The sequence below is a fragment of the Anas acuta genome, chromosome 1 (assembly GCF_963932015.1).
Source record: "Anas acuta chromosome 1, bAnaAcu1.1, whole genome shotgun sequence".
In the NCBI taxonomy this organism is placed as follows: Eukaryota; Metazoa; Chordata; class Aves; order Anseriformes; family Anatidae; genus Anas; species Anas acuta.
The window spans coordinates 162312069-162335329 of record NC_088979.1 but is presented as its reverse complement, the minus strand read 5'-3'; the positions used below and the strand labels follow the sequence as shown (position 1 = coordinate 162335329).

The 23261-nt window shown below is 51.2% G+C and overlaps 1 protein-coding gene across 5 annotated transcripts in view; it reads right to left on the bottom strand.

Annotated features, from left to right (window-relative positions):
* TCF20 (transcription factor 20) overlaps nt 1-23261 on the bottom strand; it is a 112100-nt gene that overhangs the window by 61607 nt on the left and 27232 nt on the right. For 2 of the 5 annotated variants that reach the window (XM_068669024.1, XM_068669025.1), the window contains exon 1: nt 11756-11971. The exons of 1 other annotated variant lie outside the window; for it this stretch is intronic. The gene's annotated coding sequence lies outside the window, so the exon portion shown is untranslated. Of the gene's footprint in view, nt 1-2463; nt 2603-11755; nt 11972-23261 lie in introns of those variants that run through there. 2 more of the 5 variants (XM_068669026.1, XM_068669030.1) reach the window with 2 other exon arrangements.

The window sequence follows — 23261 nt, the reverse complement described above, 5'->3', positions numbered from 1 at the left end:
AACAGAAAGGGGGAAACAATTAACACTTGCAGCTTGTTCCCCTTCCCCAGTGCCTGGAAAGTCTGCTCTGACACAAGCATCTCCAGCCCAGGGCTTTTTGAGAGACCCTTGCACATCCTCGCTGATTACTTCCCCTACTCAGGGAGACAGACTGTCCTTTACCCTAAATGCTTTTATCCTCTTGATGAGGTCTCTTACCCAGCTGGATCCTGCCTCACTTCTCCCACTGCAATCTCTGAGCCTGAGAGAAGACACCTGGGGACCTTTCACTTTGCTTAGGAAAGAGATTTAATCCTTTCACATCCTGGCATGGGGTTGAAGCGATGCACTCCTCCCCCTCCCTGAACACCTCTGGTTACAGTCCTGGGCGACGGATGTCCCCAGCTGAAGAGAAATCAAAGCAAAGGATTTTCTCCACTGTTTTTTTTTTTTTTTGCTCTTTCAGGAGTAATTTAAAAGCAGGTGTAGATAAAGAACCGAGGAAAACCCTGTGGGGAACAATCCTGCCGTACCTAGACAAGATGATGAGGCTTAAAATCTCTTCCGCATCTAATCATGGCTAAATCACACCCTGGACGTCCCCTGCCACCCTGGATGCCACAGGAGCGTGTCCCTCGTTGTCCTCGCAGCGCCTGGTCCCATGAGGTGACCCGCGGGGCTGCCCTCCTGGGCCTGGGGGAGCCAAGGGGGAGGCAGAAAATCCCCCAACATCACCACCGTGATGGAGCCGAGGTGCAAACAACCCCTGTGTTGGTGCAGGGGTCCGGCTGCCCAGCATTTTGGGTTGGGTTTTGTGGTTTTTTTCCCCACCGAAGGTCCCTGCGGGCGGCAGGGCAGGGCCGAGGGGCGCAGGCTGCGGGTCCGGTCGCAGAGGGAGCCGCAGATGGGGGCCTTCCCCCAGCCTGCAAAAGTGCCGCACGATTAATTATCCATCTGCGCTACAAAAGATCGGCTCTATAACTGCAGGGGGTGCTATTCATCAGCCTGGAAACGTGCTGGCAGAGGACAGCCAGGGTCCAGCAGTTGACATAAAGAAATAAATAAATACAAAAGCGGGACGCGCTGCGGGTCGCGGGGGCGGACGCGCGGTGGGACCCGGGCGACCCAGGCACGGAGGAGGCCGGTGCCACAGCCGCTGGGCCCCACGGCTCGGCCACGGCTTGGCCACCAGGATTAGCCCCGCTGGCCACCGGGGCGAGGTGTTGGCAGAGCTGGGGGCACTGGGAGCAGTGACACCTGCATGCTGCCCCCGCTTCTCAGCCCTCCCCTTTGCGGGCTGAACCCAACATCACGCTCGCAGCGGCCGGGGTCCAGGCTGGCTTCGCCGCAGGGGCAAATTTAGCAGGACCCCAGGTCCCCGAGCCCTGTCCTTTGAAGCCCCCGTTTCCCGGAGCGGGCATTTAGCAAGTACAAACGCAACACGGTGTCAGGCATCCTTCCCCTGCCAGTCTCTGCCAGCCGTCCTCCTCCAGACGCACGCACTAACACAAAATGACGGCTTCCTCAACAGCCTGAATGAGCAGAGCCCTCGCGCCGATCCCTAATTGTCTGCCTTTTACTCTCTCGCTCCAGTCATATTATATCACAAAACTCAAAGCAGCCCACCCACTGTCCCTGTCTTTGTCCGAAATCTCAAATGAACGGTAAATTGGACAGAGGAAAAAAAAAATATGCTGAAGAAGAAGGGAGGGGCAAGCTACCCCCCCCCTTTTCCTCCACCCCCTTTTTTTTCCTTCCCCCTTCTTCTTTTTTTTTTTTTTTTGAGGTTGCTCTTTGCTGGTGCACCCACACTGCTATTGTGCTGTCGTCAGTTTAAAAGGGGAAAAAAAAAAAAAAAGATGGAGATATTAAAAAAAGCAATCCCATCTCCCAGCCCTTGAGAATGTGACCCCGAGGCCCTGCCCTCCTCCCTCCCCGTGCACACCCAGCGCCGTCAGGGCCCCCACCCCAGCACCCCCTCCCCGCTCTGAACCTGCAGAACAGAGGGGGGGGGGGGGGGAAAAACCCAAACACCTCAGGAACCAAAAGAAAAAAAAAAAAAAACAAAACCAAACCACCGTCAACAGGATACAGCCGGGAGGTGGGGGAAGAAGGAAGGATGAGGGGAGGAGGGGGGGGGGGGGGGGGGAGGATAAAATAAATAAATAAAAATACCCCAGGCAGGCACATGCACAAACCCAATAACCCATTTCTGGCTCTCTCCAGAGCTGGAGCCAGCCTGCGGGGAGCAGCCACCAGCTGGGGCCTTGGCAGCGGCCGAGCGCGGGGGGCTGCAGCTGCGGCCCCGCCAGAGGCCGTGCCGAGCCCCTGCCCCGCGGCCCCCCGCTCGCGCTCCCCGGGCGGCCGCGGCGTGTCGGGGTGCCAGGGCCTCACGCGCGGGGCCTGCCGGCCGCGGCCTCCGCCGGGCCATTTTCCACTCGAAACTTTGGAGAAGGAGAGAGACATAAAGCCCATTTACTGTACCTTTCTGGCATCTTTTCTCAGCTTTCCCTGCTGCTTCTCCCCACCCCCTTCCGATTTATCTCAGCTACTGGTTTTATAAACCGAGAGGGTGGAGGGGGGGGGGGGGGAGGGAAGAGGAGGGGGCTTTTTTTTTTTCTCCTCTCTCAGCCCCGTCTGCACCTTCTGCCTGAGCCCGCGAGTGAAGTCACAAGGCTGGGGCTCTGACATCACGCCGAGCCCACAAACACAGGATTGTGACTTCACTGCAGGGTAGAACGGGGAGGACGAGGAGAGGGGAGGGGAAACGGCTCTTATTCAAACACATATCTGCAGTAGTAACAAAGGGAACTCAGGAAATGGCTGGCCAAGAAAATGGCTTGTTTTTCCGTAAAAAAACACACGTATCCTCTTTTCTTCTTCTCCCCCCCCCTCCCGGTAAAGTTTGCGACCACCGTGGAAATACCTTTTACAAGTGCTTTGAGCAGCACGGGCAGCAGCAAGTGGCAGCCTGGCCACCGTCCTCCAGCGCTGCCCACGCTCCCGCAGCCCTTTGGGGACGGAGCTGCCCCAGCGACCCGCGCCGGATGCAGAAAAGGTGCCGGGGCTGAGACCCAGGAGCACGGCAGGGGACAGAGAGGCTTTTGGGGACGGCAGGGGAGGGGGAAAAGGGCCGGGATGAGCAGAGGCTGCAGGTCACACCCGGGATGCACCGAGAAAGCCAGCTGGGATAAGCGGCAGCGCGCTGGCAGTGACGCTCGGCAGCAGAGGTCTGGTAGTGGCGGGTTGGGCTGAGGTAACGCTAATTAGCATGCATTCATTTTTTATTTTTTTTTTTCCACCTGAGGATCTGAAAGCACTTTTAAACTGTAATTGGAATAAAAGAGGTATTAAAGCTCAGGCTTCAGGTAATGAAGTTGTACTAGAGGCCTAAGCAAGGCGACAGAGTTCAGCGGTGAGGTTTTCGGTTCCCCATCGTATTTTTGGGTTTTTAGGTGCCCTGGGGAGGGGCAGGGAGACTGGGACAGGTAAAAGAAAGATCCAGTGTGCTCCCCGTGCACAGCAATGCTTGCGTGTTGCTTCGGGAGCAAATACACATGATCTAAACTTCTCGGGTCATTTCTGAAATAACACCCCCTCCAAACAGGGATATTAAGTACCTATGGGCTTAATTTGGCCTGGATAGTTGCAGGATTTGGCGTCCTCTTCATTTATTCAGTTGGAGGGTTTTTAATAGCAATTTACCAAGATTTAACACAACCTCAAATATTTTGGGACACAGGCAAAAAAAAGACCCTCTTAGTTGTGTTCAAAATGGCATTTTCCTCCTCCCTTTGAAGAAAGGCAGCTCAAACACTTGCACTGTGCTAATAATGCCTGAAGGCCAGGAATTCAGAGGGATAAGCCAAGGGCACAGCTACAGCCAAGTGAAAGGAGTAAAAAAAAAAAAGAAAAATTAAAGCACGCTAATTGCAGACGATGTAATATTTACCAAGTTAACCGGATTGCGGAGCCAAAGGGGAGGCAGCCCCGCGTCCACCCCTCTTCTCCAGCCTCACCAAGGCCAGCCTGGGGGCAGGAGCGCGCCGGGCGGCGGCAGCCTGCCCCTTCCTGCAGCTTGCCATGCCGCAGGAGGGAAAGCTGTGCATGGAGTGAGCGAGAAGCACGAGGGAAGCGATCCAGATCCCCGCCACGAGCCGGCTGGCAGGTAGGGCTGGGAGGAGCGCGCTGCCGGGCTCGCAGGGAGGCTCTGAGAGGCTTCTCCAAGCCAGTGCGCTCCGTCCTGGACAGGCTCTGAACGGCAGCGCCTCGGGCACCGCCAGGGTTTTCCTCCCAGCCCTGGCATGGTCTCAGCACCTGGGAAGATTTTCCCTGGCTGCCTGTGGCATTTTATGGCTCCCAGTGCCAGCGCGGCGATAAAACTGGCTGCAGTGGAAGGGAGACGCTCTCCTTCTGAGAGGGACGGGAGAAGGTGCGCCATGGGCACCCAACCTTGTACCCACCGCGCTCCTCAGGAGGCCTTGCTCCTCGTTGGGCCACAGCTTTGGCACAGGTTTAATACAGCCTGAATCCCCCTGGATTATACGGGAGAGACCGTGTTTATCCCACCCCTTCTCCTTGGGGATTGCCCCGGCCCGCCCGCGGCCGGGCACACAACATGGCCGCTGTGGCGCCAGGGTGCCCGCAGATGGCAGGAGCATGGCACACGCTGCTGGGGGAGCGCAGTGAAGGAACAGGGAAAAGAGAGAGAAACCCAACGCGTGCACGCAAACGAGAACGGGCCTGCTCCGGCTCGGCCCACGGCGCGATTACCTGCCTTGGAAGGCGGCCAGGACACTCGGGCCGAGTCCCTCCGCACTCGTGCGAAGCGCCAGCAGCCCGCGCTTCGGCGGCGCCTCTCACCCCAAAACGCCAAACCGGAGCCAGGGCAGGGGCTGCGCGGGGCTTATTTTCACACAAGCGCGATTGTTTTGTTGATGCGGAAAGGTAATTAAAAAAAGTTCTGATTTCAAACGTGCCACAGAATTCCCAGAGCCCGGAGGCTGCTGCTTAGAGGCAGATTAATCACACTGAATTCTCCATCTAGATATTGCATGCACTCCAAACTCCCACCGCTAATAGCTCTAATATTCTCCTCAGCGTGTGCATGCTGCTGGTGTTATGTTCCAGGAATATTAATTCCCCAACTCCAGCTTCTTTCACTCGCGCATGTACCCTACAGGCTTGCTGCCGGGCACCGGGAGATTATGGAGGAGAGAAAATGGGGCTGGAGGAGAGCCGGGGTGCAAAGGTGCTGGCTAGAGCTCCTCGAGGAAAGTCATTAATGTTCTTTGGATAAGCAAGCAGTCCAAATAAAATCTACCTGAAGGCCAAGTTCTTTAAACAAAGACAGCCAACTACACAGGCACAAGATGGTTGAAATTAAAATGAGTTCCCGACGCCGGCTTTGTCTTACCCGCTCCTGCTACCCTGAGACTTGCCCCAAATTGTGATCCTATTAATTGTGCGCTCTGCGTTACGGGTTTCGTTTGTGCCTTCTGCTGGGGTCATCCCCAGTCCCTTTCACCCCCAAGTAAGGCTACATGCATCTGAACTCCGCTGCCATGCAGCGGCAACACTGAAAATACAGCGGGTTGTAGTGTAGTCGCCCAAAGAGCAGGAACTACGCTCCACAATGGTTGGCCCCATTGGGGAGCATTTGCTAGAGCCAGCAGGCTCTAGGAAAACGGACAGGAAAATAGCTCAGGGAGTCCAGCTCGGGGTCTCTGTGCCCGTCGGGGAACAGAAGGTACACCCTGGCATCCTCATCCCACACAGAAGAGGGGAGGAAGGAGGCAGAAGGGAAATGTGTATTTTTTCTGTGGGTTGGAAGAGCTGCTGTTCCTAGTAAGCAGTTCAGTGTGTGTGTGATCTATATATACGGCCAAAAGGCCAGCTGCTAAGCTTTAAAACGAATGCACACTTGAAAAGTACCATTTAAGATGCCTATGATGTAATTTTCAAAGCTGCTGAACGCTCACAGCTCCTAGTGCTGTTCAGGGAAGACTGCAAGCAGCTGCCAGCGGAAAGCCCAGGTCTCAGGTCTCTGAAACCAGCCACACCGGGGCTCTGGAAAACACCGCCCAGAAGACACCTCCAAACAGCCGGCTGTGGCCATGCTGCCATTCAGGAGGACTGCCTGCCTGACAAGAAGCTGTCATGGATATCGTTTTTCTTTGTCAAGCAGTCAAAATACATATTGCCGTGTAATATGCATCAGCACGCCTGTGTCAGCGCTGGGAAATAAAAGGGACTTTGCCCCTTTTGTCGCAGGCATTTCCAATAGGGACAGGGGCACAGCACCTGAGCCGTAGGTAGATCGCGCTGCGTGGAGCAGCCTGCCAGCCGTGAGCACAGCTCACAGCACCTCCGCTGGTCTCTGGGCTGCAACCTGCAAGGCCACAGCTGCACAGGCATGGATGGTGGTCTTCTGACAGTCATGACAGATCAAAGAGAAAAGGCAGCATTTTTACAGCTGAATACTTCGCAGTGATCTGGTGGTGGTTGCAGGGAGATGCAGCAGAGCAGAGACATTTTTCTGAGCTTCCTCTGCTTCCCGTAGATCCCACAGGTCTACAATCACACATGTGGCCTGAACTCTTAGCCCCAATTCCTTAAACTTGATTCCTGCTGCAGGGAAGGGGGAAAACGGGGCTTCAACCCCGGCAATGGCTGCACAAGGCCCTTGGGGCTGAACTCTGCTGTAGTGCAAGGGGAGAGGCGCTGGCTTCCCTCCTGGTGATAAAGCGAGGCATCCCTCTGTGTAGCTTAGGTGCAAATCTGTGATCCTCTTTCTCTCTTTGTACACAAAGAATGAAGCAGATAGCGAGGCTGACATCTAAATCCTCACTATTGGACATCTGAGATAACCCCGGTTGTTTTTGTTTTTCAAGCTCAAACATATGAGAAGGGAGAAAGACAGAAGGATTTCAACCCCTGCCAAGCCCTGTCGCCAGCCCCCTGAGTTACAGATCTATGAACTCTTATGGGATGAGGGCTCTTTGCTTTTATCTCCCTGTGCAGCTCATGTCCTCAGCCCTTTGCAAACAGATGTTTTGCCCTCTGAAAGGGAAAAGAGGAAGCGAGAGAGAGAGCAAGCAGGAGCAGGAATGCTGTCTGCAGATGTCAATCAGGACTTCAGTCTCGGTCTTACCTGCCAGTCCTGCAGGAGGAGGATACATGAATTTTCTAGTTGGATAGTCAGTATCATCAAACAAGAAAATTGTGAGGTTTGGATTGTAATGCAGCCTCACGTTCAGTAAAAAAGGCCCCGTTACACGGAGAAGATGTGGGACTGAGGATCCTGTTCCTAGCACCTTAAAAATTAAAAATTTCACTACAAATCTCCTAAAGAAACAGACAAAAATAGTACAGCATTTCAGACCGTTTTTTGCAGAGCACGGTAACGCTGGCAAGGGGGAAGTGATTGTAGGTAGCATACCGTCAGGCTCGGGGGAAGCTCTCCCTGCATTTTTTTTTTCATAATTACACGAAGGCAAAAAAAAAAAAAAAAAAAAGCTTCTCGGGAACGCAAAGTCTAAGGACTGCACGTCCACAGCGAGTGTCATCTCCAGCGCGGCGCTCGCCGCGGCAGCCGGCTCCCCCCCGGCAGCAGCCTCCCCTGCAGCCACCCAGCACCCCGCTGCTCCCCCCGGCCGCGGCCCACCCGCTCGGCTCGCCCAGTACCTGCAGTGCAGTGGGTGCCGTGGGCCTGGCGGAGCTGCTGCCGCTGTCATCTCGGCGGAGCTGGCAGTCACCTGCCAATCTCGCCCCCACTTCCTCCTCCCTCCCGCTCCCCCCACCCCTCGCCAGTGCTGCTTTCCCTGGGGATGGATCACTCTCCCCCCCCCCCCCCACCCCCTCAGCAGCAGCCTCGCAAATAAGTCCCGTTAGCTCAATCATAATCCCCTCCAAGGGTTTTAATTAGCGGCCGCGCGCGGCGCTCCGGACTGCGAGGCACGGGACGGAGAGCGGGGCTAGCAACAGGGGGTAGGGAGGCTTGGGATGGCCGCGGGCTTCACGCCGAGGGCACAGCTCCTTCCCCCCCACATGGCAGCCCTGGCACGGGTGGCCCATAAATCCCCGTGGGACGCCGAGGCCCTGGCACGGGCAGGTGGGGAGCGGGCGACCAGGGGAGGTCCTGGAGCACCTCCAAGAAGCCCAGCCCGGGGCAGCATCGAGCACGGGGACCAGAGACAGAGGGGGCGAAAAAATCAGGTGCATTGTTCCCTCCTCACAAAATAGAGATATCTCAACATACAGAAAGGCCTGGTTCACGTTATCATTGCTTCCTTGCAAGATAACAGTCTTATTAAGCCTCCCACCCCCTTTTTTTTTATCTGAAGATTCATGGGTTTGTGGTCTGGGAGGAATCTTTTAGCCCCACATGAAATGGACGCAGCTTACCGAACTTAAGCTCTCCACCTAATATTTGTTTGTTCGCACCCACTGCAGCTCCCTTAATTTTTAACAGGTCTCAATAAGTTTTGTCTTTTTTTTTTTTTAAATAATCAGTCACTGAAGTTTTATCTGAATAGCCCTAAGCCTATTAGTGCTGGGGTTGTCCGTGGAGCCCCCTCCCCCCGAGGTTAAACAAGCCCACAGTTCCTTTTGTGCTCCAAATAACACGCTGGGAAGAAAAGAGGCAAAGAGGGATAAAAAAGCCCAAGCCCCACGCTCGGTCCTTTTTAAGACATAAAGAGACACTGGAAAGGGGCATAAATGCAAGGCCTCTTTTAATTCCCTCCCTCCCCCCCTTTGTAGGTCACCTTTCCTATGAAGACATTGATGCTTTGAGTCTTCATTTGCTTAAACCAAGAGGAGAAGTTCAGGTAATCGCCGTAGCACCGCAGGAGCGGGGCAGAGGAGGCTTCTCCAGGGGGTGTGCTGGGAAGGGGACAGGTGTGAGGGAAGGAACCCAAAACCCAGAGGGGCAGGGACCTAACATGCACCGGGCAGGCACGTTTTGCTCTGAGGGCTCAGAGCCCGGCACCACCCTACCCATGCTGGCCTGGCAGCCCCTGAGCAGCCACCTCTCTGCCCCAGGGGGAACCCAGCACCCCCAAAATCCTTGCTCCACTCAGGATCCCTAGGGATGGAGAAGGACTACATGCTGCCCCGAAAGCTCCAACAGTCCCACGATGGAAGTTACTCCCCATCACAGCATCATCCCTGTCCAAAGACGACCACAGCTCCCATTAGTCACCAGCACGCTCCCCTCGGTGAGGTGAGGTAGCAAATTATGTCCTCTTGTCCCCGGTTTTCTTCCTTTTTCTTAAATCATGCTCGCTGTGATGTATGCCTTAGCACGAGCTCCCTGCTTCCGTCGCCTCCTTGATGAATGACGGGAGAGAAGACAGGATGAGCTGCCCCTTCCTTCTCTGCTCTCCCTTAGAAAAAAAACACATTCTCAGGAAGAACTGAATGAAAACTGGCAATTTCGTCCAGGCCTCAAGTGCACAGACACCCTCTCGTCCCTCCACTTGCTCTCAGTGCTGTGTTCAGAGTGTGCCCATGGTGCTCCCAGGCAGGTCGGAGCAGTCCCTCAGCACAGCTCCCCTTCCCACCGAAGGAACCCAACGCCTTGCACAAGTCCTCATACGCACCCAAAATTAGATATATAAGAATAAGCCCTGCTTACTCCGATGGCTCTGTACAGAAAAATGTATTTCCATAGGAAATATAACCAGCAACAAAGGGCGAAACTTGCGGGGCTGTGTGCTACCTTCAGCGCATATCCTGCAGCACAGCTCTGCAGCACGCAGACCGCTTCCAGCGCCTTCTTAATGTCAGCACACGGGCTACAAACACCCAGAGGAGGCCTGCCAAACCGGTGAGGAGAGGAAAACACCTCGCTCCACAACAGCAACAAATAAAGGAGCGCTATTCACCAAACTCGGGAATCCAAATCTGTTTTGTCCTGTTTTCCATGACTACTGACTGCGAGCAGAGGTCTCACAGGGACGAGCATTAAGTATTTATTCCAGCTCTTGGTTTTGTCAGATTCTGATGCCACTAACATGCTTCGAGTCTGCTCGGAAAACAACATGTCTTTTTTAATCCAGGGATCCCAAAACAACACTGCAGCAGTACCTCTAACCTCATCCACAGCACCCAGGCTTCACGCAGCTCTGCAGCACGCGTTTCCCAACAGCAGCCAACGCTGCCCTGAGAAACCTGCTCCAGTCCAGAGCCTGCACAATTCGTACACCCTACTCCTCTCTCCTTTGTGGTAATACTTAGCCTTGTCAAATATTACTTAGCTGCACATTAAATATCACAATTAAGGAAAAAAAAAAGGGAGAGGGAGGGGAAGAAATAAATTAGGATCTTCCAGATTCTGGCCGCTACTCTGAATTGCACAAGGAAGTGGCACATGGAAGATGAGGAGCTGTTTATAGGCATTAAACAACTCGCTAGCAATCTTGTAGGAGCAAACATAAAGGCAACATGTCCTAGCAACCCTACAAAAATTATCTGAGAGATCCCACCTCCGTGACAGCGGTCAGCATTGTAGTTAAGGGTTTCTGAACAAATCTAGAGCAGAGGTAAATAAGGGGCAGGAAAATGTAATCAAACACTCCAGTACAACGCTCCCAGAAAGAACTGCTACAGACCATAAAAGGGATGTCTCTGAGATGAAGGGAAAACAGTGCAAACACTTTGTCACCAGCCACTGGAAACAATAGTGGCGGTGGGAGGAATATTGCCTTACTTCTGGAGGGGGATGCAGAAAAAAGGGGAAGCTTTCAGCTACTTGCAGGAGAAATTGAGGGGGGAAGCTGAGAGGGGCGATGTGTGTACAGACCGCTGCAGGTGATGGCCACTGGGAAACTTGGCTGGAAGTTGCAGGCCTGCCAGCACTGCTGGTTTAATCACCTGTCTGCTACTTCGGAGGTTTCCAATGTTCCCATCTTCTGGTTCTCTCTTCGTGCAGGACTCTGACCTCTCCAAAAAATGATGCAGGCGAAATCAGCAGGTTTCTAGTTCTTAAGCATTTCTTCCAGGCAAGAAGAAGTTGAATCCCGGAGGCTTAAAACCAAACCAACTCCCTGCCCGGAACAGAAACCAATCTGTGGTTAAATCTCAGGTTTTTCAGGTAGTGCCAGGGCGTGGAGGGAGAGGAGGCTGACAAGTCCTGAAGCCCAGGGCCATCTGCCCTGACCTGGCCTGCTCTGCGCCCTGTCCCCACCTCTCCAACCACGAAGCGCTCGCCGCCCGCTGCTGCCAAACCCCCTTTAATTTCCTCCACGCTCCTCGCTAATTAAGCCTCCAGCCCGTTCCGCCTCTCCTCCCACCTGGCCCAGCTCAGCTCCCCGCTTGTGCATTTTTTTCATTCTTCCCCACGCCCGAGAGATTCAAGTTTCGGGAGCCTTGAGGGCTGCCCCAGCCCAGCCGAACCACGGCCTGCCCTCCTGCTGCCAGAGCCGCATGGGATCAGGAGCGGTGCTGGCTTCAGTGTGCGCCCCACGCTCGTTTTCCCCGGTGCTGCCATACATGATTAATCACCCCCGGGACACGCCTGCCGCCCCCCCCGGCTCTCAACCAGCCACAGCAGCGGCAAGAGCAGAGAAACCTCCCCGGGTGCCCGGCCCCGGCCTTGCTGGCGTCTCCCGGCGGAGACCTCCGATCCTCCGCACGCCTGCCCCTCGCCCGCCTCGCAATTAATCTCTACCCTTCCCCCATGTTCAAGCCGGCCTCGCCTCCCCCCTCCCCCAGCCCCCGTCCATCTGTGTCTAATTGCGTTTCATCTGCAGTCGTTCTCTGGAAGACTCACCGGGAAGGTGTCCAGAAGACGCGCGCAAGCCCAAGCACGCGCTCGACGTGGGGCGCGGGGGGCGGCGGCGGCTCGGGGGCGCCAAGTCGGGTGCTCCAGGCCCCCCGTCCCCTCCCTGGGCAGGGGACGAGGGACCACGAAGGACAAATGGCCACGCAAAGCGGCGCAGGACAGCCGGGGAGCCGTGAGCTCGTCCCCTGGCCTCCCGCACACCCGCACCCCTGCATAAATAACGCACGTGCGTGGCGGTTCTGCACAGCTCAAAGGGTTTCCTCCTGGAGGGCCAAGTCCAAAGCTGGGGCTGCTGACGGGTTCAGAGCTCAGGTGGGACACGTGCTGCCCAAGGGCTGAGTGCCCCGTTTCCTTCGGGGGAGGCTGGAGCCATGTGGTTTCACGCGCTGCTGCCAGATAACGCGAAGGCATGGGGTAACGTGCGGCAGCTGGGAAGCCGAGCCTGGCGCCCAGCGAGGGAAATGTTCTCCAGCTTTTCTTCACAGAGTCAACCTCCCAGCTGCCAGAGGTTAGGGACTGAGCTACTAACCCACATAACACCACCTTAAGCCTTGTCGGTGCGCTGCCAAGACTTTAAATACACGAATTCGCAGCTCCGGTGGGGGTGACACGATTCCTGTAGCAGGACAGCAACTTGGACCTGAACAAATCTTTCAGGGGTTGCTCCTGTCCACACTACCGGTGAGCAGAGCTCTAACCGGTACCTCCCAGGCTTTTTCTTTCACTCTTCTTCCAATGCAGCCCCAGCCAGGCAAACAGGGGAGCGAGCCGTGGAGTTGCTGTGACTAACGAGTTGCCATTTGCCGGCTGAGTCACAGCACCGCTACACCGACCGGCCTCCTGGTGGCTCGAGCCAACGTTTTACTTCTCACTGCAATGGGGAAGGACTGCAAACAGAGTCAATTACTACAGCCCAGATGACGACTTATAATCTGATCATGGTAAATCAACTCGCTGGCAATCATCTGCTCGTACGTTTTGCTCTGCCAGGATCAGATCCAGTCAAATCTTTTGGTTGCACCGAATGCCATAAGCTGCCTGCGTTTCTGCAGCACAGCTGTAATGCTGGTTGTGGTGAAGACGCTGAAAGCTACCACCCCATTTTTATCCTTTTAAGCCTCTCCTCAAGACACTTATTCTAATGAAAAGTGCCACATTTGAAGACGTCAATCAACAGAAGCAGATGTGGCCCAAACATATATATAGGTCTTTAAATAAGCACAAAAATCATGCTCCCTTCTCCCTCATCCTTCTTGGGTATTGGACACTGACTGCGAGTCCCAGAAGTCTGGGTTCAGCCCCCTGTTACAATGCAGACCTGCTGCACCATCTTGAACCACAACACAGCTTTTCATGAAGCTATAAAATGGGGACAGGATTAGCTCTGACACAAAGCAAGGAGGAATACATGCATCAACGCTCCTAAAAAGCTCTGTACAAAAGACAAGGGTTGTATAAATAACTAAATATAAATACACGCAACAGATTTACCACTGCCCCAGAACCCTGACTTTGTGAGGCAGCCTACAGCAAAGGGTATTTTCCTGACGCTCACCGATTTAAGGAAAACAAGTACCTGTGAGAGAACAGACAGCACTCCATCTGCAGATGAATTTTATCTGCTTGCAATGCTAGTTCGGAGCCAGCACATGCTGGGAGTAAACAAAATTTGTGAGGAGACAACAGTATGTGACAAATGAGAGCAACACGTGGACTAAGGACCATCCAACAAGTCCCCGTGCATGTCAACATCACAGAAACCTCCACGACCCATCTGAAGCCTTGCAGAGAGAAAGACACAGAAACTCACCTCTCCTCCCACTGCGAGCAGCCCTCTGGTCCATGTCAACATGCATCCTCCACACTGGCAGAGGAAGTTTGTACTGGCATCGCCTAACCTGTACTGTCACGGTGCAAGGACTGTCAACCCTCTATCTTTCATCAGCACAGAGTTCTCCTTATCAGAGAAGGAAAGCACAAAAGGGAGGGAGAAATGCGTTCACACAAGCAGTGTTTCTCTGATGCTCAGCATAAAAATCTAATCAAAATTGTACCAGAATGGTGATGTGAAAAGCACCCTGCCAAGTCAGTAATAAATATAAAATTCATATCTTACATTTCCACAATATATCACCTCTCATCCTGCAGTACTTTCCGCATTGTTAGGACTCAGATGAATCCCCAAATCAGCACAGATTTGCACTGGAATCTAACATTTTTGTTGGCTTCACATTCATTCAAATTACATCCTTAAGCGAGAGTAGGATAACAGACACTTAAAATGGCCCCTTGAATGCGGCAGCAGCCATTTTAAACAGGGCCCGACTCCTTCCAGCTGCCCAACTCGGTCCCCGAAGCTTGTCCCCCGTCCACCGTCTGTCCCTCTCACTCCCTGAGCCTGGCTCACCACGCCAGCCATCCCGTGGCAAAGCACAGGCCACGTGGCAATTTTAGGGTGCACAAACAGCTGTCAGCCCCAGTAGGCTCCATCAACATCCCAACTCCAAAACTCCAGAGGCTGCAGCCTCTGAGATTTCACCAGACAACAAAACCCCACCTTCTCAGCTTTCACCTTTCTCAGGCAGTAGCAGACAATGCCCTGCAACGCTGTTATGCACGGCATCCGCAGGGACCAAGAGCTAACACCATGAAGCTAGCAGTAGTAACAGCTTCTCCTTATTGTGAAGACCACGTGGATTGGGAAAAAAAGTGGAGAGGGCATGGAGTAAAAAGTGATCTCAGCTTGCTTTCCATTAGTCATAGCCTACCTCCCTGTGGCCTGTTACCTGAATACTCATCACCGAATCCTTCCCAACAGATGCATTTGCCAGTGATTCTGATGGGAGCAATTAGCTGTGCCATTCTTTCTCATCCTATCAATATGCTTATATGACAAAACGGCGTCCATTTTTGGCCCAAAGATTTCATGTTCTGCAAGACAGGTGTATAAAAGACAGGAGGTGTTAGAAAACCCCGAGGAGCTGTGCAAGTGTTAATAGCAGTGGGTGCATTAAGATAGAAGGGCTGATTTTAGTCCTTCGTGCATCATACCCTATCTGAGCACAGCAGGTCTAAATAGGGAAAGCATATTCTCAAAGCTCAGCTAGCACTAAGGTATCTAAACAAAGACCAGGTTTTCATGACTGCTCAGCAACCACAAGCAGTAGGTGTTCAGTTCCTAAAAATTCTGACACTGCATCTAATGAGCCACAGACAATCTCAAACTACTCCGCTACTAGTGGTAGCACAGCCAACTAGGGTTAGCAGCAGTGAGACGTACTGCAAGCTTTCCCCTTTTGTCAGATAAGGCTTCAGGGATCCTTCATATTGTTCATACCCACATCTTTTCACTTCTTGGTGGCATTGCCTGCAGACTGGCATTTGGGGGAAAAGTCCTTGGAAGCCACAAAGATATGAATGATTTAAAAGAGTCCATCCAAAGGAGGAAAAAGGAGATACTAATGCTTGAAGATGCTGCCAAAAGAAGGTACACAATAAAGGTAGGAGTCTTCTGTAGTTCCATTTACATTTATCTGCATCTACGCTGATGAAATCAGGACGGTTATTTCACCTCTAGCAGCAGAAACACAGCTGCAGCACAGTCAGATCCAACTCCCGATAAAATAAATAAATAAATAAATAAACCAACGCAATGTCACTTAGCTTCACAATGCGACGATAAACCATGCATCATTTGTCTTCCTTTTCGTAGCATAGATAAGGCCCTGGAACAGCATCACCTGAACTGCGGTCCACAGGTCGCTGCTGGTGTGTGAAGCGTGATAGGCGGTCCGCGCAGCACGCTATCTGCAACCACCGCACCTCGTACAACTCCCCATCCATTGCCCGGTGTCATTTTTCTCATTATAAACACCGAATGTTTTTATGCCTATATGCCAGATAAGCACTTACACCTAAATGTAAAATATCGGCCAGAGTGTGTTTATTTTGACCAAGGGGAAGCAGCGGTGTAAGACCCTTCCTGAGCACGCCAGCTATGTCATTGCACCCGCAATGTTTAGCATGTTCTACTCACAGTCATACAGGCATAGGAGACGCAGGACACGTCGCCGGGGCATCTACTGGAGAAGACTGTTGTAACAGAGCTACTTCTGTGTGCACGTGGGCACTGTCACAAGCAAATAGCTGCACTTGCTGCATGCCCTTGCAATATTGGCAGTTTCTAGAGCTGACAAGCCTCAAATTGTCTTAGTTGCAACCGTATCTGAAAACCAGTATTTAATTTTGTGCTAAACCCGCTCAAAAAGCTTATGATAAAATAGAAGGTCACAGAAGTAGAACCAAGAAAGGAAGACCATTGGCTTGTTACTGCATGGTACAATAAGCGAAAGAGGACAAATCACTTTAACAAGGAGGCATATGGTCTGATCTTCTCAGGGAAACGATGGAAACGCAATCATTCGGGACAGTTACAATGAAATTGGACACAAACACAAGAAAACACGCGGAAGGAAGTATCACATCTACTGCATTTTGATCATGCATGGAACAAGGTAATGAGATCAGTGATTCTTGTAGGGTTTTTGTTTTTGCTTGATGCTGGCTAAAGGATATTTAATTCCTCAGCTGAAAGCAGGTTTATTTTATATGTCCAACTTGCCAATGTCTACCCAGGTTCCAGTGTGGGACAGTCCCTGTCACACAGGAATGTGACAAATGCGTACATACAGGTCGGAACAGAAAGGCGTCAGGCAATGCCACCATTCTTGACTCCATGAGGATAATCAAGTAATCGTGCTGAATCAGACGGGTTGTTTGTTTTGCTTAAAATGAATTTACTTCAACAAGTAATTAATATTTTGAGAAGAGAAGGCCTTTGTTAAAGATTCACCACATTCACCCCTTCAATTAAGGTTTCAAATGTTCACATTCATAGATTCATTTACACCTCCCACTTGTCCTTCAGCAATGCCAGGAAAGACCAGAGTTTACGTTCCTGGCATCTCAAAGATAAAAGAGAAACAAAACCAAATCATCCACAAAACAAAACACGATAAAAAAATAAATAAAAATTAGAAAACACTCCAAACGAATTAAAACGCCCCAAACCTACCAGGTCTTTTATCCATCACCAGCGAGAAGAAATGGTGTCCAAGATGAACCGCGCGGGCACCTGTCCCCTCTCGTGGGCAGCACAAGTGGTGACATGAACCAAGGAGCCTCGTGGGCAAGCAGGGCGCCACGGGGCGTGCCAGGAGGAGCCCTGAGCCCCCCTGGGCCAGGCCTGGGGCTGTGGAGCCGGGCTCAGCGCGGGGCACATGGGGCAGCCATCTTCCTCTGCACCTGCACCGGGGCCCACGGCTCTCTCCCCTGCGTGCCACGCACCCGGTGCGCTCCGGCGGCCCCGGTACCCCAGGTTGCTAGGACATTTGCATATGTTAATTGCAATGTCAGGGTATTTGCCTGTGCTGATCACCGGAGCGATGTTTGGCCCCAGCGCCTTCGCTTATTTAGGGGAAAACGGCTGGATCTGACTATACCTGTGCCGTGCTGATGTCACCGGCTGCTATTTCCAGCCCGGTTGCCATGGAAACAACCAGGCCTCAGCACCAGTTAGCAGTTCAATATATAATTTACTTATTCTTTTTCACCTAAGTGATTAGGACTCAAAATACAGAAGCATCTCACATATATAAAATCTTCTGATCGTTTCACAGGGATTTCTTGAAGACAAAAAAAACAGCCAGAAATACCACACTGCGCTTTTCCCCAGGGAAAGGAGAGACAAATAAAAGCCAAAACGAAGGAAAAAACCAATCCTTTCCTCCTCTGTTCCCTGCCCTTCCAAGTTTCAAGGGAGGTAAAAGCTAACGTAACACCTGCCTCATCACACACAGCCATAAAGCCCTGCAGACGAATGGCAGCCTGACCCCAAAAAGGCCTTACATGGCTTCTACAGATGACCGTCACAGGTTAACCTAAAACTCTCTCCCTCCTCCTCATTAATCTCAGAGGAGGCAGCGACTCACACTCCTAGCTGTCGTACTGCTAACCAGAGCCTTTGGGAAGGCCACCCTGCTCCATCGCCGCCGCCTGCTGCAAGACACAACTCCAGCGGTTCCCTATACTTTCCATAACTTTTTAAACTAACGTTTTGGTCCGAGGTGAGGTGATTTCTCTGGTTTTCCACCGCCTAACCAGTCACTACAGAAGCTGGTACCAGACCCAAAGGTTATGCTTCAAAGTACTGATCCAGCGAGAGACAATACAAATATTTTTATGGAGAACATTTTCAAGGGATTGCTCCATGGTCAGGTAAAGTATCGGCCTTGAAGTTACACATTGTTTCTCCTTATTTTCAAAATGGGAAGTTTTAAACATTAATTTTGAAAAACAAGAGCTTTGTAACTAAGCTGTGCGGTCTGGCAGAACAATAGCTGGAGCAACCCCCCAGAGCTTCCAACCAACGCCGGCCGCCCCCTCTCACTTCCCCAACAAAACAAGCCATCGCAAACCATCCACACTTGTACTCCTTTTCCTGGCCGCTTACTCCTCCCAGGTACAGCTGGGTGCCAACCACCGATGAGAACCCAGAGACGCATCCCAGGCAAAGCTTTAAGCTGGGCACATTGCTTACTGAAGAGTAAAAATAAACAAAAATGCACAACAATTATTCTGTAGTTGCCTTTTGTTCATCTTCAACATTTTATGGGCTAAGATGTTTTCATCTGCAAAACAGAACAATGCTGGACAACAATTTGACAGTCACCTGGGTGAGTTAGCAGGGGACTGTGTGAAGCCTTTAACTATTTGAAGAATTTGAGGGGTTATTTGCTGGAGAGAGGAGGGGGCCATCAGGCACCTGGGCCAGTATGACTTTGGGGGCAAATTTTAGAGGTCTTCCTCTGCAAAATCATTAACAAGGGAATTTGGAGTGGTCAGATGCTTCAAACAAAACCAAAAGAAACCACCATCTTCCCCTATATAGTAACATAGGCCAATGGCTCAAAAGTAAAAATCAAATACATGTAATCTATAAATCTAATTGACCTGAATGAACCTTTGTCCTTATTTTCTTCCTTCTTCTTCCTTCCAGCTTTCTTCCTTCCAACTCCTTGACTACCTTTCTCAAAACCACTGCTTTCGTTTGTGCTCCATTTCCTTTTCTTCTTTGACCTGCAGAGTCTCCTTCCCTCCCACCTTCCTGCACAATCCTCTACATTCCCCACAGCTCAACCCCAGCATTCCCCTGCACCACCCCATCCGAGCTTCCTCTTCATCCTTTTCCGGAGCTCGTCCCCTTCTGTCCCTTCATGCCCTCACCCTAATTCTGTTGGGTCGCAGCGTGCTTCTCTCATGTTAGCATCTGGTGCACGCTCAACCAGTATCAATCAAATCAAACAGCCACAAAACCCTTGAGAGTTTATCAGGAGCCACCCTGATTTCAAAGCTAACGGAAATAAAAGATAAATTTTAAGCGATTTGGCAAAGACACCACATGGGAAGTCAGAAGCAGTGCCGGAATTGAAGGCAGTGTCCAGAATCACTCGGATCTATCCCCGGGTCATTGCATGGTCAAGAAACAGATCGCACAATCGACAAACCAAAACAGATTTATGCCGAGTCCAAACGAGAAACAGCCACTGAAAAAATAATGTTGGCTGCAGGTTGTGAAGCATGATTAAAAAGCTGATTAAATGTTTCTATTTTAGGGAAGAAAAAAAAAAAAAAAAGAGTCTTTTTTAAACCCCTTTGCTACAGCAACTTATCTCACACGGGGAGCGAGGCTAGAAAAACATGTTGTAGTGAGTTTAGCTATGGGGAAATGACTGATGCTTTGGATAGAGCTGACAGCTGACTCAAGAGTCATCACTGGGGCTAACATCTTCCTTCTCCATGCAGCCTACAGTGGTCTGGCATGTCTCAAAACTTGAAAGAAAAAAAAAAAAAAGGAAAAAAAAAAAAAAAGCTGCTGATTTCATAAGGAAGTAGCCTAGGAGGCTGTTTGGAGGATGAAGTCAACTACATATGGTTCTATTTATTTGTTTGTTTTGGGGTGGGGAGAGGGAGTCAGTGGCAAATTCTCAGCCTTAACAACCAGCTCACAATAAAAGCTTATGAAGTCAAAGGTTCCTCACTGAAAAAAAAAAAAGAAAAGAAAAGAAACACTCTTGAAGATTGTATTTATGAAATAAATGCCAACATATTTGCAGGATTCCAAAACTCAGGCATTCGGCTCTAATGATTAAAGAGTGTTTCTCCTTGAGGCCACCATTTGAATCTAGCCCAGATAAGCTGTAATCCAAAACTGCCTTTGGATAGCAGGTCAGTATAGTTTACACAAAAAAAAGCCTTCTGTGTTTGGAGGTGATGCAAAACAGGTACACCAGGCAGGTCATGTCCTAATACACAGCTAGACCTCTACACCACAAACCAAACACAGCTGCATTTGAATGCACGGCCAAAGTTTTCTGCATTTTCTTTTAGTTAAAAAAAAAAAAATCCCCCTAGGAAACTCTGTACAAAAATATCCCTTCTCTGTGCTTTATGAATGAGAATTCACATACAAAAAGGCAGGAAATGAGGTAAGGTTGCTTTTTCCCTCATTCTCTATATTGTGACCACAACACACACACACACATTTATAAATTTAAGAATATAGCTGTGCACACATATAGATCTGCAGCTCATCCAAGTGCTGCTCACTTGGGAAAACTTTGAAATTCAAGAATTCTGTGACTCCGATACTCCAACCATTACCAGTTGGGAGCTAACATACATTTCTTTTTTTGTTCATCCTGAAGCTTTGAATTATAATTCGCTCATTAGCCTAATAAATATCTCATCGTTGTGTGGCCCATAACAGCAGAAACAGCAGTTATTATAACAGTTCCCCGCTGCACCAGAGGAAGCTCTTCTGACCTCAGCATCCCACAGCACCTTAAGCAAACACGGATCCAGTATAGCCACGGTCCTCCTGGAGCTTTCCTGCTAACCCAGACATATGCAAAGCAAAAGGTGCTGCTCTCCTTCCTCCAGGGCACACGCGGGCTCTTCTCCAGCCACAGGAGAAATATCGCCAGATATCCCCAGAGATTTTCTCCATCTGCTCTCTGCGAAAAAAAATTAACAATCTATGGCACAGGGGCAACACATGCTGTAAAAAAGGTTCCCTCGCTTAAGAGCTTTGGCTGTGCTGAGCATTTGGTTTTGACCAACATAATTTCCTGCCATTCCACTTTTCCCAGGTTGCCTCTGTATCTGTCCTGAACCTGCGTGAGTCTCCTGCTTCTACGTGATCCAGAGCCTAGCAAGAATTCCCTCCCAGAATGGAAGGGCAAGAAATCTCAGACTGGAAGGGTAAGAAAACCGGGTTATTTAACAGTTAACAGATTTACAAACACAAACAAACAACAACAACAAAAAGCAACAACTTTTCAATGCATATGAAAATGACCCCAAAATAATGAGTCTGGTTTTGTTTGGGTTTTTATTTTTTCAAGTTGAGATTGTGATTCTGATTCTGCTGAGACCTCCCCTGGCCCCTTCCCAAAACATATGCGTGATGAGAGGAGTGATGACTCTCCCAAATGTACTAAATAGGGCAATTTTGGGACCTCCTCCAAGATCTCGCTCCATCTGCCCACCTCCTGCCCAACGATGCGTTCTGTCCCCCAAATCTCCAGCTCCACTGTGTTCTGCAGCCCCGCCACCGGCTCTCGTCTGGGTGCCACCTTACTTCTGCCACGACCCCCACCAGCAACACCTTCCCTCCCACTGCAGCCCTTTGCCTCCCTTCTCAGACTTGCACTGGGGAAATTCTCTGGATTTCTGTTCCCAAAGCCAGGTGTTCCTGTGGCATAAAGGGGCAGAGCACGCTGCTGGCGGAGCAATCCTACATTACACGTCTTTGTCTCCTGCTGTAAAAGCAGGCATCCTTTCCAAAAGCAGAGGCAGCAAGTTGTGCCTTTCTACACCACCTCAGACTCGCTCTTGGGCCCACTTGTCCCATATCCCTTCTGGGTTACTTTTCAAGCAGGGCTGAAACTTCTGGCATCGTTAGCAGACCAAATTCAGCCCTGGTGAAAGCCCATCACCTGCCCATACAGAAAAGGGGAAGAATTAGCACTGAGCTTAGCACCTATGCTGCCAGTTGTCCCCAGACACAGAACACGTAAGTACTGATGTCCTGAGCACCCGCAGGAGGTGGCAGCAAGGCTTCCGCCTGCAGCAGGTGAGAGACAGACTTCAACTTTCCTGAGAATCAGGCTTTTTTTCCTCAGCATCCTGATTTACAGCACAATCGATAGGTTTCTGCCCACCGCTGCCACCCCCTTTAGGTTCAGGATTGATGGGCTCAGACCCAGAGCTTCCAGAGGAAAGCCCTGTGGGGCATGGCCTGGAGATGCAGGGATGCTGAACACCCCCCACCCGGCATGCTACACCTTCCCTTCCTCCCTCCAGCTGCCTGTGCTGTGAATGATATCACAGCCACGGCTCCACAGGTACGAGTTAATGCTCACCTGCAGCTTTGTGATTACTTTGTGCATCCTACCAGCGAGGGCTTATACCACGGCGTGCCACTCAGCCCGTCCTTCCACCCCCCAGTGCCTTCTGAGGGCATTTTCAAGGAAAAACTTCACGCACGCAGACTTCCCAAGTTCAGCAGATGTAAGGATGTCTTAATTATGCTGCGGTAGATCACAGGTATTTTCAAAGCTTTAAACAAAAGCCAAAACAAAACAGCACAAGTCCTTCCTCCCCCTTTCTCCCTGCAGAAGGGCCCTGAGGCACCGCTGGATTAGCTGGCTGCTGGTGACAAAGCAGGTCCCCGCTGCTGCTCAAAGCTTCCCCGTGCCCTGTCCCCAGCAGGATGGGTTTCTGTAAGGGCAGCCACCAGAGAAAGCCTCCAGCCACCACCTCGGGTTCAAAGCCTTGCTTGCAGACCAGAGGGGGCCTTGAAGTCGGCTCTGGGCAGCCGGACAGCACAGCATTCCTCCCCCGTGAAACCCCAGCGAATGCTGCCTTTCAGACAGGCACTTAGTGCTGTTTAACACTTTCCAAAGGAAAGGAAAAAAAAAAACACATTTAATCAGTATTCCCAACTGGCTCAAGTGCTCGTATCTACAATGGAAGGAGAAGAGAAATGCTAAGAGGAACAAGAGAGGGAAAAGAGAGTGTTTTCAGATGAAATGAGACACATGAGAGAGAACCAAGAAAACAGGGAGCCGGTCAGGACCCACAGCTGTACAGCAGCTTTTTGTAGCTGAGGACAAATTTTGCATCAAGCCAGAGAAGAGAAGAGCTGCTCCAAAGGAGTGCAAGGTAGGGGAATAAAGAGAAAGGGAAGCAAAGGGAAAGAGAAGCTCAAACAGCTCGAGCAGCTGTGATGCCGTGACTGGAGCCAGTGGACAGTGAGCTATAAAACACGTTGGCTGCATGTAAGGAGAGGCGTGAACAGAGGGGTCCCTCATTTTCATCTCCAGTGCCTGCAGTTCTGGCAGGAGGCTGCCTGGATACTTGGCGGCGGAGG